The sequence below is a fragment of the Bos indicus genome, chromosome 20 (assembly GCF_029378745.1).
Source record: "Bos indicus isolate NIAB-ARS_2022 breed Sahiwal x Tharparkar chromosome 20, NIAB-ARS_B.indTharparkar_mat_pri_1.0, whole genome shotgun sequence".
Classification (NCBI taxonomy): Eukaryota; Metazoa; Chordata; class Mammalia; order Artiodactyla; family Bovidae; genus Bos; species Bos indicus.
In genome coordinates, this window is record NC_091779.1 from 44,432,313 (window position 1) to 44,454,030 (window position 21,718).

Sequence of the window (21,718 nt, forward strand, 5' to 3'; positions counted from 1 at the left end):
TGTGTCAAACACCCTGAGGAAACCATAATTTAAAAAAGACACATGTACCTCAATGTTCATTGCAGCAATATTTACAATAACCCGGACTTGGAAGCAACCCAGATGTCCACTGAGAGATGAATGGATAAAGAAGCTTGGTACATACACATAATGAAATATTTCTCAGTCATAAAAATGAAAGAATTTGAGTCAGCTCTAATGAGGTGAATGAAGCTAGAGCCTATTATACACAGTGAAGTAAATCAGAAAGAGAAATATCATATATCGATGCATATATATGGAATCTATAAAATTGTACCCATGAACCTACTACCATGGAAAGAATGGAGACACATATATAGAGAATGGACATGTAGACACAGTGGGGGAAAGAGAGGGTAGGACAAATTGAGAAAATATTACTTGTAAAGAGTTATCTTTTGAAATTCCCAGAAATGCTTGTTATTATGTTTAAGTTTTTATCTGTATGTGTTTACTACATAAATATTTTAACCATTACTATTGTAGTAAAATATTGATATCTACCCTATTTTTATTTCTATCTTGATATATAGCATGTATAAAATATCTAACTGACTACTCCCTTCCTTCCCCATTTATAAATGGACCTTCTTGTTGCTTTGTGTTCTCTCTGTTCAAAAACATACGTATATCAATTTCAAAAAAAAAATCTATAGAGTAAATTTGTAATATGTTCCACTGATTTTAAGGTGCTTTTTTTTTATCATCAGAGAATATCCAATCAAACTGTCTACACCTATGAATATTCAGATGAACTTTAACGAAATTCTTATCTGATCAATAACTAGCTCTGTTAAACACTACAGTGTGTTAAACTGCTTCAAAATGCTAGAAATCCACTGTTTATTTAATAACAAAACATTCAAAATAACAACTGTATTCACATTTTATACTTATATGTTCAAAATGTTTGTTATGCCTATATACTAAGGAGATTTCATTCATTCTTTATACTTAATCAATATCCTAAGGTTAGTTTTTTTACACAATGATAAAAATTAACAGTAATTTAAAATTCATCTCTTGTGCTAAAAATTGGAATTTATGGGGGTTAATGGATCTGTTCTTTTGCTTGCTAAATAAAATTTGTCCCTTTAGATGATGGTTACGATTTCTTAATTAAGAATGCACTAAAGTGCCATCCAAATGTACATAATTTATTCCCTTTATATTATTGGACTGGGAATTTTGCCAATGAATAAAACATCTTATTCTGAGGCAAAATTAAAACTAATATTTTAAAGCATGGTGAAGAAATATCATTTTCTTAACTTCTTTTAAAGAAATCATTTCTTTAACTTGTTAAATAATAAATCTATATTATAATGAAAAGCAAATCAGGATAATACCTAATCAGACCTTCAATAATGGCACTAGCTAAAGTCTGAAATGACTGTTTCTAAATTAAAATATAGAACCCTTAAGGATGAAGGGAAATATGCATATATGTACATATGTTCCTGTGTGTATATATGTTGTATGTGTATATGTATGTATCATTTTTGTTGCTTATTATTCTTTTCTTGTATGAAATAATTGGTCTTGCTTTTAACTATACTTGTCACAGCAGACAGTACACATATGAACTTTGTTTTATGAATGAGAAAAGATGTCAGGAGCTTTATAAGGAAAGAGTTTTAAATGAGACAAAAAGAACCAGATGGCAATATTCTGTAGAGGACAACAGAAAAACAACCAAAAAATTGTTCAATATTTTGAATTTTTATTTCTTTGCTTGATTCATAAATTTCCTTTGAAACATACTATGAGGTGTTTAGAAAGCCCCTCTGAAGAAACAGCTCTGAAATTTTCAGTAAATATGATTGCCAGAGCTACTTCTGTGTACTTTTACTTATACAGAAATAGCATCAGTGTCTCAACTTTGCCTAGTTTCTGAGTTATGGTTAGTCTCTAGATCTTTTAAGTCACTTCCATACATTATTTTTAATGCATATTTTATACCTATTATTGGGCTAATGATAATTGTATTGTGCCTGGTATGGAATTATTTCATTTAATAACGGTCTTAATGAGAAATTGTTTAATTTTAGAAATTTGTTTGCTTCAAAAATATTCCTTTATTCAGTGGAAGAGTTAAGATTTATAGTACATTTGGTGCACACTGCTTCTTGTGAAATATCCAAAAATAATAACTTAAAAACACAATTATCAACAAATACACTAGAGACATATAGAATATAAAAATCAAGACCATAACATTTTTAAAATTCAGTTGAAGATGTTCCATTGGCAACTTTTATTTATATTATAATTTAGATAGAAGTTCTTTGTTGGGAAGGTAATTTTTATTATTACAACATTTAAGAGCAATATGAAAATAAATTTAAATCATCTCCTGGAATAATTTAGTCAAACATTGTTTAGATTAATCACATAGCTAAAAATTACTTGCTTAGAACTCTAGCATCCATGTCAAAGTAAAAATACCTATTTACTTGATCCCACTCTTCAATAATCCACAAGTGACTTTTGCATAAATAAATTTGACTTCTTACCAACTTGATATTTCAGTCATGACTGTTTTCCATTGTTTTGCTAATGAGTGATAACACAAAATGAAGAACATAATTTTTAAATTTTTGTTTCTAAAATTTTAATTTAGACTTATTTTTCAGAACCTATGGACCCACATGTCTGAAAAATGTTGCCTAAGAATGCTGCTAGACGGAGGAGAAATTTATGAGAATTATTTCATTTTATCTCAATTTTGCACTTGTGGACTCTTAACAAAATCTCAAGGAATGCAAGTATTCATGTTGAATTATTAATTCATGGATAGAAAAAGAAGAGGGTCAGATACAGAAGCACAAATGGTAAGACTTTTCTACTATTTGTATCTGGCAATGAAAAAGTGACAATCATTTTGAATCGCTGAAAGTGCTAACCTATTTTAGCAGTCTCTTCAAAAATCCAACTCATAGCAGTAACAACTTTCATATCCCCTTGTATACTGATTCTACAGTTTTTGGTATGGGTGTATAAAGAGAAAATGTAGGGAATGTAATGCAGAAATATGGTTTCTATGTAGTAGGAAGAAAAACTACATAAGTATTACCTGAAGCTGAAGGTTAGACTAGAGTCTTACCATCCTTGAAAATAGCATTTGTTGACAACACACTGATTAGATTTTTAAAAGACTAATATTAATTTTCCTGTTAAAGTTTGTTCATTTACATCTAAAGTTCATGTTTCAAATCATTTTTATATAATTAGGATGCAAAAGCATGCTTAAGAAACTAATTAAATTACACCAAACATACTGGCTACAAAAGTAGAATTTTATAACAGAAAATGTCATGTTTTACATAATAGCAAACTATTTTTAAACAAATTGCCTGTCATTTTAGATTTTTTTTCCTAAAATGATTCATCTAAAAACCACCACATCCAATTTTTAATTTAAAGTACCATGTGCTTCTCTTTATGTATTAGGAGGGCAGACTTATTAAAAATCTTCATGTTTCCTTTCATGAGGATGGGACACCCATCATTGTAACTCCTCTGGTCTATTATCTATTCCCTCACTGCTTCCTCCTTTAGGCAGAAGGAATTACCTGCCTTATGAGAGTATTTAGAAGAGAAAGTAGAGGGTGCCTTCCTACCTCAAATCTTTTAAGTTATGCTATCTTCTGGAGCACAAGTTCTTTGTTACTCTACGATGTAACTCACCATGATAGGCTCTGTCCAACAGACATTAAAGTCCAGCACAGCCTCTTACAAAGAGGAAAAGTTTTTCCAGTTCTAGAGTATGGGATCAAAGCCCTATTGTCAAACATTCAAGGCATATTATCCAATGTCAGTTATATCAGTTATAGTATGGTTATTTATCTGCTTTTGTCTTTTCCTTTAGTTGATTCAGAACTTGCAAGGGGAAAGATGATAAATTGGGGGCACCTTAAAATTCTCAAAGTAGGTAACTTAGTACTTATTATAATATTAAAGCATTAGATTACTAGCACTTATTTGTTTGCAAAAGGATTCCAACTAATTTAGGCAGAAAAAAAGTTGAATTCAATAGCTTTTGTAAAAAGAAATCAATATATCAGGAATGTATACAACCGAAGAAATGACTAGAATTATAGAGTCGAGCACCGTCTCTCCTCTTTGATCTATTTTTTCTGATTTCTTTTTGTTTTCACTTCTTTCTCTAAGGCTTGTTCTCTCTATACAGTGGAAGCTATAGCTGCAGACCGTCATGTGCTTCTATTTTTAAGAGTATCATAATCAGATGGGGAAAAAAATGAGCCTTCCTTATCTGCCATTAATAGAAAACAAAAGCAAAAACAAACACAGAAGAAAAATATCTCAAAAAGTTTTCTCACTGATTAGGCTTAAGATTTACATGTATTCCTTGAACAATTCTGTTGGTAAATCAGGTTTACTTGGCCTGCATCACTGTAACAGAATTCTGTGACTGAGGATTTAGCATGTTACTAGAGAAAACAAACAAACAAACCAATGTAGAATAGGTTCAGTCCATGCGATTCAACATTGTGTAAAACAAGAGCAGAACATGTTGGATGCTTTTCTAGAAAATATACATGTTGGTGGGGGGCCGTGTAGAATACAGAAACAGATGTGATGTCCATCTAACAATTAACATATTTAAGAACTGGGATATTTAACAAGGACTCTTTCTTTCCTCTCTCAGTAACATTGAAATAGCTTTGGGGGATGTGGTGTATGTTGATGATAGAAAATAGATAAATGAATAGCCATGTCAAATCACAGCTATTAAAGTACTCAAATTTCAGATTTTTCAGCATAGCACAAATAAACTTTTTTACAGATAAGTCTTCTAGGGCAACTGTCCATGTGACTAGATGCATTATTTTCTTTATATACAAATGTGCATGATAAATCTTTCTGCCTTAATTATATGTGTATTCTAAGAATAATATGGTTTCATAAATCATGATTTTTTTTTATATATCCTATTTCCAAGAAGGCAGGGTATGTATGAAACTACTCTTCCTTTGGGGGATGAGGGAAGTGAGGCATTGTAAACCTTGGACCCAGAAGATTATTGATTTAGTTGGATCAATGAGAAGCAATGAAATATTCTTGGATATGATACTAATACCTTGCACAACTCATGTTCATATTGAGATTGCTAGAGAACATATTGGATCTTAATTTTATTTTTGTATTTTGAAAAACTTAGATAAACACTGTTTGGGGTTACCATAGGAAAAAAAATTCTTCTACAAGAGTCTTATTTAGAATAAATATGATTTGAATAAAATATAAAATCTGGCTTTGCTTTCCAATATTAAAAACATTTAAAAATTAGCATTTTTAACCAGAATTACAAGAAGAATGCTTAACTTAATTAAGAGGAAAAGTTGCATTTAGAAACACCAAATTATATGTAAGTGGCTTATTAATATATGTCATTTATCCATATTTGAAGCTCTATTAGGCAAGAAAGAAGTAACTAGTTCATGGCAATGTGCACTTTTAAACAGCAGAAACTGTTAACATGACACATAAATGAAATATTTTATGTGTTTAAACAAAACTTTATTTCAGATAGACAATCAGTAGAGGCTGGCTATTAATGTGTGATTATAATTTGCCATAAACCATTTAACGGCTTATAAAATATAGAAGACTTTCTGCTTTCTCTCTGTTGAGGTTAGATTTATGAAAAGTGTAAACATTCTCCTTAGTTGTCAACATCATCTGTTTAGACATCCACATGATTACAGAAATTTTGGTCCTGCCTACCAAAAATGAAAGATCTCTGAGAAAGTTTGAAAGAAGAGATGAAGGAATATCACCAATAAGTACTGAATGAAGAAAGAATTTTCCAGGTAAATTTTGTGCCAGGGTTTATATAAGAACACTGTAATTTTTAAAACAATCCAAAAATAGATCACCATTTTACACCTGTGGAAACTATAAATTAAATGATTTTTTTCTCCAGTAGTCATAGCACAAAACTAGGGTTAGTTGTTTCCTGTTGTATGTTATTTCTATTGTATGGCATTGTTAGGTCAAGTCACACATTTTGAAAAAAGTTTCCAGGCATGGTCAACCAGTCTGGTCATTTCTGGCAAAAAATAGAAACACAGAGTTTGGAAAGACAATAGGTAAGTGTGTGATCTGTAATTCCTTCTAGAGAGGAAGCAAGACAAGTTGGAGTCAGAGCTGGGGAATAAAATTGACTTGGGGGAACATGAAGGAATAAACTATAACTCTTAAATCAGTAGTGTTTCTAATTTATTGTTATTTTTTATAATCAATGTATCCTCAACATGTGTAAAATAACACATTTATTTTATATTTTATAACACATTTCTATTATATTATTAAATATTTGTCACACAATTTTGTGTTAAGACAATATATCAATGTAAAGCAAAATTGCATGTAAATATTTACACTGATAGTAAACTAGCAGGGTTACAAATGATGCAAATAGAAAATTTTTGATCCTTGTGATGATTTATATTCTGCCATATTTTTGCCAAAATTAATTTTCTTGATTTCATAATTAGCAATTCACTACAGATATTTGAGTTTCATGTTCATTCCAAAAAAGCCGTTTCTGATAATGTAACATATTGTTACAACTACCAAAGTTCAAAACATTTAGTTTATGGGTCAATGAGACCATTGGTGGGATTTGATTCTGCTCAGGAATTTGTTGAAGGGACAATCAGGCAAGAAAAATACATTAATGACCTAACTTGCCTAGAGAAGCCTGTACAGAATACAGGACTATTTGTGTGATTATAGAATACATTTAATAAAATCTAAAAGTAGCTTAGAATGATCTTGAGAATTAAAAAATGTAAAACCATATTAGAAGCTATGATTTATTCACTGTAATATATCCTCAAAACTGATTATTACTTTTACATCATGTGAAATAATTTCACATGTGGAACTTAGCATTTAACAAAACATGATTTTTATGAGGAAAATATGAAAAGCATGTCTGTAAGCAAATTGTACTTTTTTTTACAATTTAATGGTAATTGATTTTCTAAAGATCTGCAACAGCATCCACAGTAGGCTTTGTTTTATTTTAGCAATTTTTGAAAGTTTATTATATGCCTGGCAAAATTCCAAGTCATGTTAGCACTAAGTCAAATAAGAAACTCTTTGTCTTTATAAAACTTAGGAGTCAAGCCCTTGGAATTGTTGATATAGATTACATGCATCATATAATAATTTTATTTCATTATAAAAGAACAAATGTAATATGCTTTCTTATAAATCTTTGAATTCCACCAATTAACCATGTGTAGGGGAAAATTAAAGAATCATTAAACTCTGATAGGAAGAGAGAGAGAAGATGCCAAAGTGGGAGAAAGAGAAGGAAGAGGAGAATTCTTAGGTAGTATTTATCATTATTTATGCTCCTATATGTTTTGTACTTATGTTATTATATTTATGCTATCATTAAAAAATTGAGAAACAGGATTTTAGAAAATGTATGGATAGTAAATTATCTCTGATTACACAAATGCTTAAACCTTTTAAATCTTGACCAAAATATTTTGATAGATATTATTTTTCTATTAATGATACTTTTGCTGTTATACAAAAGATTAAGGGAATAAATTCTGTGACACTAAACTAAATATGGAACTCTGTACACCCTTGTATTTCTGGGTATGATAACTGTGGATGATGCAAAATTCATGTCTCATTTTGGGTAAAATGCATACGTTATTCTCACAGGTTACCAGTACAAGGAAACACTGTCTATGTTCAGGAGTTTAATTTCTTGTAAAGGTTAATCACTATTAGTTACCCTAGCTGACAAACAGTAAAAGGGCATCAGGTCAACTCGTTGGAAGGAAAACTTCCAATTTGTACAGCTGTACACCTAACGGCAATCCGTGTGTATTTGAAGATTCATTTTCTCATTTTTAATATGCATATGGTTACAGATTGCTTTTCATATAAATCTGCAAAATGTTGTGTGGCATGTGAACATTTGCCCATCTGGAGGACTGGTCATAAAACTCATTTTCTGTGATTTAATGAAACTAGAAATCCACGAGTAAGAATGGTTTTATCTTTGTATCCAAACGTTGTTAGGTGTTGCAATCACTTATATATCCATAACATGTTCCTAATTTTATAAACGACTAATTTATGTTTCAAAGATAATAAACCTGGTAGTATGACCTTTGGATATAAGTTCATAGCAAACTATATCAAAGAAATATATGTTTTAATAATTTTCAAATATCATTCCCAATATCTCCCCTCCTCTTTCTCAAACCCCACTTCTCAGAAAAGCGGAATGTCTCAGAAAACACTATTATGTAGCTTTGTGAAAGCTGTTGCTGGCACTGAATAAAATGAAGTATAGATTATATGATTCAAATGTACCAAAACAAATGATATTTTTGGAATTAAATTAGAATTTTATTGCTTTTTCTCATCATTTTGGAAACTATTCTGTAACAAAAGATTATTACTATCCATGCATGCTTTCTGGAACCTCTCAAAATCAGACATCAAATCAGAAATTGTCCACTACCAGCCTCTCAGAAAAAAATAAATATCTGGAAAATATTAATTATAAGTTAAAATAAAAATGTTTCATAAAATAATTTAAATATACTCCAGTCAATCTTATAAGTGTCTTTGAGATAAACAGATGAGTATAATATAGCCCATGCTCCTTAAAATTGTATAGTATTTTCTAATACAATGTAGCCTAAAAACTTATCTTCTTAGCAAAAATCTATGAAAGACTCTAGGCCATTAATATGCAATTGCATCTTAATTCTCTCTTTGCAGGCTGTTTTACTTAATAAAATAACTAATTTCAAAAGAAAATCTAAACTGCAATGCCTCTGGATTTGTAAATAAGGAGCACTTGGTGGTAAATACCAATATGTCCTAATTTTAAATAATAATATGCAATATGGAAGAGAATAAAATGTAAAAGTAATATATATATTGACATTAATTAGAATGTTCTCTGTATTATCTTTTCCTTATAATACTTTATAAGTATTATCTAAGTTACATTAAAGGAACATAGTTTATTGATTACCATATTCCCTTGTTAGTTAGAAAGATAATATTGAAATTGAATTAGTATTGTGATTTCAAATATAGTGACTGTTAGTCATATGTAGCTAATGTGAAGTTAAAATGTGATGTTCAAACTGAGATGTATTGTTAAGCATAATATACATACCATATTTTGAAGATTTAGTGTTAATCTGTGCTAATATGTAATATTAATGTATAGTGTATCTAATGAAATCTTTTAAGAATATTCAACCTTCTTTATAAATCATTTTCATGAGTGGAAAAAATACACAAGTGTTTTGTTTTCTAATCAGTTCTTATGGATAATGATGTGAAATATGAACATGTTAGTCTATTTTGCTAGACTTTTGGAGAAGAGCTGAAACTCTGGCAAAGAAAAGCAAAGGATAAGTCAAACTGTGTACAGGTGTATATGTGTCTGTACTTCTTTGTTTTCCATGTCTGTATATTTGAAGTGGGGGAACTGAATGAGGCAGAGATAAATACAATTTACTTGTAAATGACAGATTCATTTATTATTTACCAACAGATTCAGAGGAAATCATTAAAAATAACCAGAAAATTGAGGCTCAATTAACAACAAAAACAACAATAAAAAATATTTGAAAAATATTTGAAGACTTGTTAAAGCTACCAAGTAATTCAGGGCTTAAGGGACAAAAGTACCATAAAGAAGAAAAGTTCAATGAGATTAGCTAAAACTCATGAAACAATGCTTTGTATTGCACTTTGTAAGTGACTCATGGGGAAATGCCACTTAACTGGAAGCTAAGAAACTAAGAAACCAAGCAGAGTTTGGCTATTGACATCTCTGGTATTTGGAAAGACAGAAAATGGAGTTCACAGACTACCAAAGAGAAAAGATAAAATCTTAGGGTTTCAATTATGATCCATGGAGTGCTATGCTGTAGAAAGCAGCAGAGACCATTCTTCAAAAACTTAATCTTAGTTTTGAGTGTTCTCAGTCTCTGTCTGTATTAAATGACCTGACCTTAAACAGAAAAAATTGTAAGCCTCACTTGAAATAAAAAAAAAAAAATCATTGAGAAATTGACATTGTATAAATAATGACCAGTATTAAAATGAATAACAAATAAATAAACACACAAACAACAAGCATACCAAAAGACAAGACCAAATTCCTGGTCTAAGAATGAAAACCAATTTTGATATCAGATTTACACAAGTAGACTTTTAAAGTCATTGATATGTCAATATAATATAACTGGTAAATATGACTTCGCCCCAGGATTAACTGTGTTGGTAACTTAGAAAGACTAACAAAATCCTCTGTTCAGAAAACTATGAGCATTTATCTAATTGAGAATGATTTTTAAATGAGTGTTCATGTCAAGATTCAGAAAAATATTCAAAACAAATAATTACCACCACTTAGAGATAGGTCGTATAAGCAAAAATGGATTCTGATTAGTATACAGTATAATAGAATTATTTTCCCTGTGTTATTCAGTGGCTAAAACAATATAATTATACGCTTGAAGTCAGAAGCAAAAAGTGAACGATTTTAATAAAAAATGTCATGTTTGTACAATGTATTGAGAATATCTATTCCCAAGGAAAACATACTTAGTAACTTCGATTTTCTCTAATATAATTAATAACTTGTATTTGGAATTTTCCATTTTTCTATTCCATTTCTCACCTTTGCTCACTATTTTGTAAAATAAAATGACCACACAGGCTATCTCTGTGTTTTCACATATTGCCCTACAAACTGAAGGAGCATATTAAATGGGAAATTATAGGATTTGAGTATTATTCTTGTTATATAGATAAGGGAGTTTATTGCATTAAGATATTTAATCTTTATGAAATGTTAAAATGAATTAATGAAACAATTTTAAAAACAGGTAACCTTATTCTTCAACCTTGGTTTTAAAGAGTATCAGTATGGGAAAATAATAACTTCGTTCCAGTGCTTTATACTGACCTCACCTCTCTTACTGTCTTTTTAACGTTTCCTTCATGTCTCAAAAGCCTGTCTAGTGTACCCTTTCCAAAACTGAACCCTTGGTTGGTTTCTTCCTTTCCTCTACACACCTTGCATTGTGTTTGTTTCCCCTTAAAGGCCCTAATATCCAATAGGCTTCGTTGATCATAAAGATGAAATTATCTACATAATCTCTTTTTGAGCAAAGAGTTTGGTACATTTTCCATCATAGTAATTCCATCATTTGTCATCATACATACACACGCACACACTTGCAACTATACACATACATGTATGTATATGTATAGTCTTCAAATGAACCATAGCTATCAATACAATAATTGCATCTGTGTTATTCTTTCTGTTATAATCAACCCCTTACAAAGATTGTGACAAATATTTGGCAATCAGTATGTGCTTGAGAATAAAAGAATTAATGAACCTAAGCTCTTTGAGACTAGCATTTTCTTTTATTAGTTCTTTAAAATTCATAGCATCTTAATTTGTTTCATAACTGTTTTTATGCATGATTTATCATCTGTAATAAATTTTAAAACTTTAAATATGGAATAAAATAAGACATATTAAGTACAATTTTTGAATTAATGAATAAATGATAAATCATTATTATTATTGAGAAATGAATGCATCTATCTTCTAATATTTAAAAGGATATTTCATTACTTGTAATGAAATATGTAGTTTAGTCTCTTATTGAAAGGCAATTCTCCTAATAAATCATAATTTTGTCTCTACTTTGTAATTAGTTATTAAAATAATGGCTTAGATATATAAGCAATCTATATGTTAAATTGAAGCATTATAATGTTAATTGTTCAAATATTACTATTAATGTTATAAATATGAACATTTATGAGATCTATTACTAAATCTACTAGGACTTATTAACAGAGAATAGAACATTGATTTTTAAAATGATTTTTTGGGACTGCCTATCATGCATCTGAATCTCTCTATTCAACAGAATAAATTTACTTAAGAATAATTTTTTTTAATTTTATAAATAAAAAGTCTTGCCTGCATGTCACTGACACCAAATCTCAGGAGCTAAGCTTATTTGTATTTTCTCTAAGCTCTGAACACTTGTGAAAGTTTGCTAAATATAGAGGGCCTCTTGCTTAGTTGGTTTTCTCACTTTACAGTCAGCACTACTATTGTCTTATCCCCTTTCTTCAGTGTGATCAGGAGAAAAAAGGAGGATGATTCTTAGTCCATGGCACCATTTGGATCCCTATTATCCAACCTATATTTTACTACTTTTTCATCATGTAGCTAGGAAAGTGAAAGGGGTTTTGGAAACAGCGGAGTGGAAGCTCTTGAAAAATGTTGAAAGAACTAGTAAATAATAGCAAGGTACATACATGTTTGTATTTATTCTTATTGAAATAAGTATATATATATATATATATATGTGTGTGTGTGTGTGTGTATGTATACCAAAAACAATTTGACAAAAATTCTTGTTATTCATTTCACTGAAATTATCAATTTGTATAAAACATGCAATGGGCAGCATTTATTGGCTAGATTATTATCTTTTAAAGATTTATTTGGCACTTGTATTGACTGATTTTTATTTTGCTTACCTGACCTATTGAAGATAACATTCCTTGAGGAAACTTCATATGTCTATGTCTACCTATCTTATCTATTATTCATTTATCTACCTTCATTCCAATCCCAAAGAAAGGCAATGCCAAAGAATGCTCAAACTACCCCACAATTGCACTCATCTCACACTCTAGTAAAGTAATGCTCAAAATTCTCCAAGCCAGGCTTCAGCAATACGTGAACCGTGAACTTCCAGATGTACAAGCTGGTTTTAGAAAAGGCAGAGGAACCAGAGATCAAATTGCTGACATCCGCTGCATCATGGAAAAAGCAAGAGAGTTCCAGAAAAACACTTATTTCTGTTTTATTGACTATGCCAAAGCCTTTGACTGTGTGGATCACCATAAACTGTGGAAAATTCTCAAAGAGATGGGAATACCAGACCACCTGATCTGCCTCTTGAGAAACCTATATGCAGGTCAGGAAGCAACAACTAGAACTGGACATGGAACAACAGACTGGTTCCAAATAGGAAAAGGAGTACATCAAGGCTGTATATTGTCACCCTGCTTATTTAACTTATATGCAGAAGACACCATGAGAAACGCTGGGCTGGAAGAAACACAAGCTGGAATCAAGATTGCCGGGAGAAATATCAATAACCTCAGACATGCAGATGACACCACCCTTATGCCAGAAAGTGAAGAGGAACTAAAAAGCCTCTTGAAGAAAGTGAAAGTGGAAAGTGAAAAAGTTGGCTTAATTAAAGCTCAACATTCAGAAAACGAAGATCATGGCATCTGGTCCCATCACTTCATGGGAAATAGATGGGCAAACAGTGGAAACAGTGTCAGACTTTATTTTTGGGGGCTCCAAAATCACTGCAGATGGTGACTGCAGCCATGAAATTAAAAGACACTTACTCCTTGGAAGAAAACTTATGACCAACCTAGACAGCATATTCAAAAGCAGAGACATTACTTTGCCAACAAAGGTCCATTTAGTCAAGGCTATGATTTTTCCAGTGGTCATATATGGATGTGAGAGTTGAAATATAAAGAAAGCTGAGCACAGAACAACTGATGCTTTTGAACTGTGGTGTTGGAGAAGACTCTTGCAAGTCCCTTGGACTGCAAGGAGATCCAACCAGTCCATCCTAAAGGAAATCAGTCCTGGGTGTTCATTGGAAGGACTGATGTTGAGGTTGAAACTCCAATACTTTGGCCACCTCATGCGAAGAGTTGACTCATTGGAAAAGACCCTGATGCTGGGAAAGACTGAGGGCAAGAGGAGAAGGGTATGACAGAGGATGAGATGGTTGGATGGCATCACTGACTCAATGGACATGGGTTTGGGTAAACTCTGCAGTTGGTGATGGACAGGGAGGCCTGGCGTGCTGTGATTCATGGGGCTGCAAAGAGTCAGACACGACTGACAGACTAAACTGAACTGAACTCATGCTTCTTTAGGACATTCATTCTTTCAGCCAATTATTACCTAACTTCTCCTGTCTCCAAATCTCTACACCTCCTATTTCTCACCAGCAGGTGATATTCTTGTGTCTCATACCATTCAGTTCAGTTCAGTCACTCAGTCGTGTCTGACTCTTTGCCACCCCATGAACCGCAGTACGCCAAGCCTCCCTGTCCATCACCAACTCCCAGAGTCCACTCAAACCCATGTTCATTGAGTTGGTGATGCCATCCAACCATCTCATCCTGTCATCCCCTTCACCTCCTGTCCTCAATCATTGGAGGTAATTAAAGACAAACTCACCAACTCCCAATACCAATTCTATCTTTTTATACCATTTGCACAATTTCCTCTAATGGCCTTTCAATCTCTGTAGAGCAGGTGCCAACCTAGGTGCCAACAGCCCCTAAGAGTCCCATGGATGGAAACTAGAGTGCTCATGAATTTTGATGAAAATAATCTATACGTTTATTTTCACTAATTCCAAAACTGACATTTTATATTTCTTTAAATTATGAATACTGGCAATCATTGAACTGCAATATTTCAAACTCCATCATCATTAGAATGTACATATAGTTTCAAGTTATAATTCTTACAGTCTTCTAAGATATTCTTTACATTAATCACAGTTTGAGAACAACCACAAACTTACCACTTCAACTTGTTATTTAAACCATTAATAGAGAAACACATGTTACTATAATACAACTTTATGTCTTTAAAAGTATATGGACAGAAGCACTGACATATGATTGGTTTTAAGTTCTAAAATTGTACTTTGATAAAGGGATAATAGGCCTCTCCACCCTTCTCAAAAGTCCATGGTATAAAAATTTTAAGAACTCCTCTAGAAGAAATGACCATGTCTTAATTATGAGTCCCTTTATATATACATTTGATCATTTCCTTTTACCTACTCAAAAATATCTCAGTAATTTTATGTGCTTACTTCTATATTAGTCAGGGTTTTCCAGAGAAATGGGGCTAATCAGAATAGGATCAAGAAGGGGTGTATTAGTCCTTCATTCGTGTCTGACTCTTTGTGACCCCATGGACTATAGACTACCAGGCCGCTCTCTCCATGGGATTCTCCAAGCTAGAGTACTGGAGTGGTTTGCCATTTCCTTCTCCTAAGAAGGGGTGGGATAGAGGGAAAGAAATGGAAAAATATGAAGGAAAAATTCCTTTCTCCTAAGGAGATTTCAGAATTTTTTCTCTTAAAGTCATCAGCTGATTTGATGAAGTCCATCCACATTGGAGAGGGTAATATGTTTTACTCAAAGCGGAAAGTGAACATGAAAGTCACTCAGTCATGTCTGACTCTTTGCGACCCCATGGATAGTCCATGGAATTCTATAGGCCAGATTACTGGAGTAGGAAGCCTGTCTCTTTTCCAGGGGATCTTTCCAACCCAGGGATTGAACCCAGATCTCCCATACTTTGGGCAGATTCTTTACCAGCAGAGCCACAAGGGAAGCCCAAGAATACGGGTGTGGGTAGCCTATTTTTTTTCTCCAGCAGATCTTCCTGACCCAGGAATCGAACTGAGTCTCAAAGTCTACTGACTGAAATATTATTCATGTCTGAAAATTATCTACACAGCAACTTCTAGATTGGTATTTGACCAGGTAACTGGGAAGAATAGACTAGTCACAGTAACACTAAAAATTAACCATCATACTAGATTATTTTCATCAGCATAAAAGTATCCTGAAATTCCTCTTATTTAAAATTATAAAAGCTGAAACTCCAATACTTTGGCCACCTGATGTGAAAAACTGACTCATTTGAAAAGACCCTGACACTGGGAAAGATTGAAGGCAGGAGGAGAAGGGAACGGCAGAGGATGAGATGGCTGGATGGCATCACTGACTCAATGGACATGAGTCTGAGTGAACTCCAGGAGTTGGTGATGGACAGGGAGGCCTGGTGTGCTGCAGTCCATGGGGTCACAAAGAGTCAGACATGACTGAAAGACTAAACTAAACTTCAAATCTAAAAAACTACAAATAATTACTTCTGATCTGATCCTCTTTTCCATATCAACTACAAATCCATTCCTCTGCTTTTCCCTTTTCAGGTAAGTTCCTTGAAAGAGTTGTTCACCCACACTGTTGTCAAATTCTCTCTACACATTCTTTTATGAATGGATTAATCCTGTTCTAGCAAATGTGCTCTTGTTGATGCAATCAGTGATTTTTGTCTTACTAAATCCAATATATGATTCTCATTCTTTGTCTTACATGGCCCATCAGCAGCATACAATTCCCTTGATCTTTATATCTTCCTTGATAGGCTTTCCTTGTTTTACCTTCAGGTCACTAGTCTTGTTTGTTCTTCTAACTCGTTTCTTTTTTTCCCCTTCCTTTGTCTCTGACTTCATAATGATGACTTCTCAGGTCTCTACTTCTTCATTACAGTGGTTATCTAATGCAGCCTCATGGTTTATGTGCCAATGACTCCAAAATACAGTTTCTGTCTTTTTCACCTGAAATCCAGATTCATTAGTCCAACTGCTACCTAACATCTCAACTGGAGCCTAACAGACATTCGAAATTCAAATTCTACATATCTAATAATGTAGTACCCTGGACTTCCCAGGGTAGCACAGTGATAAACAATCTACTTGCCAGTGCAGGAGATGCCAGTTCAATCCCTGAGTTGGGAAGATCCCCTGGAGTAGAAAATGGCAACCCACTCCAGTATTCTTGCCTGGAAAATTCCACAGACAGAGAAGCCTGGTGGGCTACAGTCCATGGGGTTGCAAGGAGTCGGACACGACAGAGCAACTGAGCACACACATACAATAACATAGTATACTTCATGTTTTTCCTCCAAATCTACTCTGCCTACTAATCTCTTTGTTTTCATTGGTGACATTTTCATTTTTCACATCTTTAGACATCATTCTTCAAATACATGATGTCATTCCTCATTGTGTTTTTCCTTCATACTGGACATATGGACACATTTATGGCTCTCCTCTGAAAATATAAGCAGAATCCAAGTCCTGAAATTGGATACAAGAATCTCATTTGACAGCTGCTTCTTCTCCAAGTTCATTTTCTGCTCTCCTGATAGTTCCTCCACTTCAAATCATATGGGGACAGGGGTTGTGGGAGTGGTATTCTTGTTTTTGGAACATGACACCTCTGCATAGGGCATTTGTCCCTGAATTCCATCTGCCTGGAAAATATCTCCCCACATTTCCTCATGGCACTTACCGCCAAGCACTGGCTCAAGTGTGCCCTCCTTCGTGATGCCCACTTTAATCTTCATTTTGAAATTATAACCCACATGTCCAATCTCTATGCATTACATAACCATTACATGGTTTTCTTTTGACAGAGCACTTATCTCCCTCTAGCACAATAAATAGCATACTTATGTATCAAAGTGTAGTATACATCTACCTGTAGTATATATCAACCCTAAATATTCATTGGAAGGATGGATGCTGAAGCTGAAGCTCCAATACTTTGGCTACCTGATACAAAGAGCTGACTCACTGGAAAAGACCCTGATTCTGGGAAAGATTGAAAACAAGAGAAGAAGGCAACAGAGGATCAGATGGTTGGATTGCATCACCGACTCAATAGACATAAGTTTGACCAAGCTCCGGTAGTTATTAAAGGACAGGGAAGCCTGGTGCGCTGCAGTTCATGAGGTCACAAACAGTTGAACACGACGTATATAGATGGAACAACAACAACAAAAGAACTATTAACAAAACTTCCCTCCATATTTTTAAATAAATATTGACTTATCTATAGATAATCAAGTTTAATAGGATACAAAGCTTGGTAATCATTTTCTTGCTTATCTTTTGTAAATGCTTCCTTCCTATTTTTTCTTGTTCTCATCTTTAAATTTAGGTGCATTTTCTTAACTAAAAGTAAACTCTTCTTTTGATTCATTCATCTAAGGGCTTTTTTTTTTTTATTACAAAAAGTCTAGAAGGTAGTTTTGGAGACAAATACCTTTGGTTCAGATGTGTGATGTGATACCATTTAACTGCTTTGTGGTGCTATATGATTACTCCATACTTCAATTTCCTCATTTTTAAATTAGGAAAGTAAGAATATTTTAGAATTTTTTGTAAAAGTAATTATTTTACACATCCAGTATTTATAACTATGTTTTGCACATGCTAAAAATTCAATATTAGCCCAGCTTACTTCCTACATTCATAATTCTGGAGGATATTACTAGAGGTTCTCAGTACATGGAAATATATTAAAAGTTATTATTTGGACAATCAGAACTCAACAGTAACACAGAAAACTCATTTTCTTCTGCATTTATTCAGATAATGAATCATGTTAGATAGTTAAGGTCATCTCTTGGGTAAAATGTACTATATTTATTATTAGTTGTCAGTTTGGAAGTCATGCTAATTCTGAAAGCCAATGTCTATTACAAAAATAAAAACTAACATATTTTGATATCCACTTTTTCTAATCTATTTGTTCTATAAAGAGAATATAGACTCTCTTTTACTGATAATAGCTTTCACATTTCTTCCCACTCTTCTCATTTCTATCACCTTCGGATTACAAAGATATGCTGTGTGACCTTGAATGTTGAAAGTTTTTATTGAGTTTTTCTTTCACTATCATGGTTTTTTTTTTTTTTTTCATTAAAGAATAGTGCTTTGAAGCATATTTTCTTTTAAAAACAAATTCACTTTTGAAGGTATTTGACAGCATCCATTATTTGTGTTTGTTGAGAGTTCATCAGAGACAACACATGATGAGGAAATATCTCACCTCCAAGCTCAGAGTACATAATCAGCTTCAATTGCTACATTTCATCTTCCAATTTTAAGGGGGCTAAATACCATCTGAAACTACTCATGCATTTGGAAAGACTTTAGAACTACTAAGATTTATCACATATCAGTGGCATCTAGAATGGTACAGGATCCTTCCCAACTTGCCTGTCCTCTGTCCAGCAGGAAAGAGCATTCACAAATATGTTGGCACCTGCTTTCTAGTTGCAACAAGCAGGGAATTAACATCTGCAAGAAGGAGATTACACTCATGCATCATACTGAGATTTTTCACACACTTCTGTTATTGCTTCAAAAATACCTCCCTTGTGGCATATTCCATGAAGGAGCTAATAAATCTGCAGGCAAAAGACAACCTTGAAACATTGCCACTGCTGCTGAAAAGTAATTAATGATAACATCTTCTCCTCACTACGATGGTTGCAATTTTTTTAAAGCTTTTGACGAAGGTACTCAAGTATTACTTTTTAAAAATTAGAAGTTTCCATTCATATTATCCCCTAAACCATCTTATTCTGTTATTAACTTCAAAACATCTTAGATTGTCAAATTAGAAAGTGTTTGCATATATTAAGAAAAAGAAACTATGTATTTTACTGGTATATAAATGGCATTTACACTTAAGCTTTCCCTTTATTGGTTTCATACCTTTTTAATACTTTTTACATTTCTCTGTGAATCTTCACCTGGGAGCTGTTCATTCTGGTGAGTGTTAATTTTAGTCGTGTGTGTATGTGAAAATAAATTTTTATCAAGGTAACTTGATGATTTCCTCTTTCCTTCAATGAATTATGTGTATTATACCGTCAACTACAAATTGGCACTTACCAAGCGCATTGCCAAGGACTGAACAACAAAGGCATTTGTCATGTGCCTCTAGGGAGGCTGACCCCCATGCTGCTGTAGCTGTTGACCTTAAACAATCCCTGAGGGAGTTCAGGGTAGAGTGAGGCACTCTGTGCTCAAGGGAATCTGGTTGGACAGGTCTTTAGACAGATATTTTTAGGAACAGATTTTATCATCTTAATCCTTCAGTTCAGTTCAGTCGCTCAGTCGTGTCCGACTCTTTGCGACCCCAGGAATCGCAGCACACCAGGCCTCCCTGTCCATCACCAACTCCCGGAGTTCACCCAGACTCATGTCCATTGAGTCAGTGATGCCATCCAGCCATCATCCTCTGTCGTCCCCTTCTCCTCCTGCCCCCAATCCCTCCAAGCATCAGTCTTTTCCAATGAGTCAACTCTTCACATGAGGTGGCCAAAGTACTGGAGTTTCAGCTTTAGTATCATTCCTCCCAAAGAAATCCCAGGGCTGATCTCCTTCAGAATAGACTGGTTGGATCTCCTTGCAGTCCAAAGGACTCTCATCTTAATCCTTGCATCTCCTCATATCTGGAGAAGCACTAAATCCCTTCATGGTAACATCAGACCCTCAGGACTAACAAAAAACCTTTTGTAAATTGAATACTTCATGGTATTGAACTCCTCTTCACCAAAATCTTATATATTGACTTTCCCCCACTGCTGCTTTGGAGCAGTTTCAAAGCTATCTGAGATGCTGCCTCCCAGGCTGCAGTCCTCATTTTGACTCAAATAAAACTTACCTCACCACTCTCAAGCTGTGCATCTTTTTTTAGTCAACAATACAGAAACTGTATTTTAGAGGTATTTGCCTTCTTGGTGCAAAAACATTTTGCTCCACACAGTGTATCAGGAAGCTGACGCATATTCTAATTTTTATAGGTAAAACTTCTTTTATATAGTGTGAATACTTCAAATTCCTGGATGATTATAGGTGGTAGACTGAATTAGACATATCTCTGACATTTATTACAGGTCCAGTAGGTTTATTTGCATTTACCCAATGTAAATATGTTAATTTTGAATATAAAATACAAAATGAGTCATGAACACTTATTAGCATAATCATTAGAGAGCCACTTTCAATGGGTGTTATTAGATGTCAGGCACTATGCCAAGCCTTTTACATAGGTTAGCTCATGTGATTTTTACATCAACCTTAGAAGGTGAGTTCCATAATTATTCCTTTTTTATAGGAGTTCCCTTTTTACATTGCTTCTGAAGTTCAGAGAGGTTAAATAAATTGCCCAAAGTCATAAAGAAGATAAGCAGCAGAGCCTGAATTCAGGCCTGGCCAACTTACTGAAATTTAAGCACCTATCCCAACTGTCATATTTCTGTTAAGTTTTCTTTTTTCCAGCAATAATAATAACCATGAAAACGCACTTAATTTCCCACATAGATAAAAATGTTGCAAATTCTTTAATCTTTTCTTACTCTTTCTTTATTATCTTAGTCTGAGGATTTGCTAAGAATTTTTAACTTTTCTGTTTGTTTTTGTTAATCAGTGTAATTAAAATATACTTATAAAGAAGGGGAAAGGTCAATATGGATAGCAAAATTATTTATTATTAGAGTAACTTTATATAGAATTTAATGGTATGTTTATGATTGTACAAAATGGGAATTTAATATGTAATCAACTGGATTTAAATTTAAATAATATATTTTATGTAAATTGCTTTAATTTAATCAGTCTCTATTTCACAGAAGAAAAACTCTACACTGTGAACAAGAATTACTGATATATTTGGTCTTTCTAAGTTTTTGAATTAAAGGACACTTAAAGGAAACCAAATTTAAAGGTGATACAATTTAAAAATAAATGATACAAATGAACTTACTTACAAAACAGAATAGACCTACAGACACAAATACCCAACTCATGGTTGTGAAAGGAGGGAGGGGGTGATGGGAGAGATAAATTAGAAAGTTGAGATTAACAGATACATGCCAACATATGTATAAAATAAGTGAACAACAAATACCTACTGT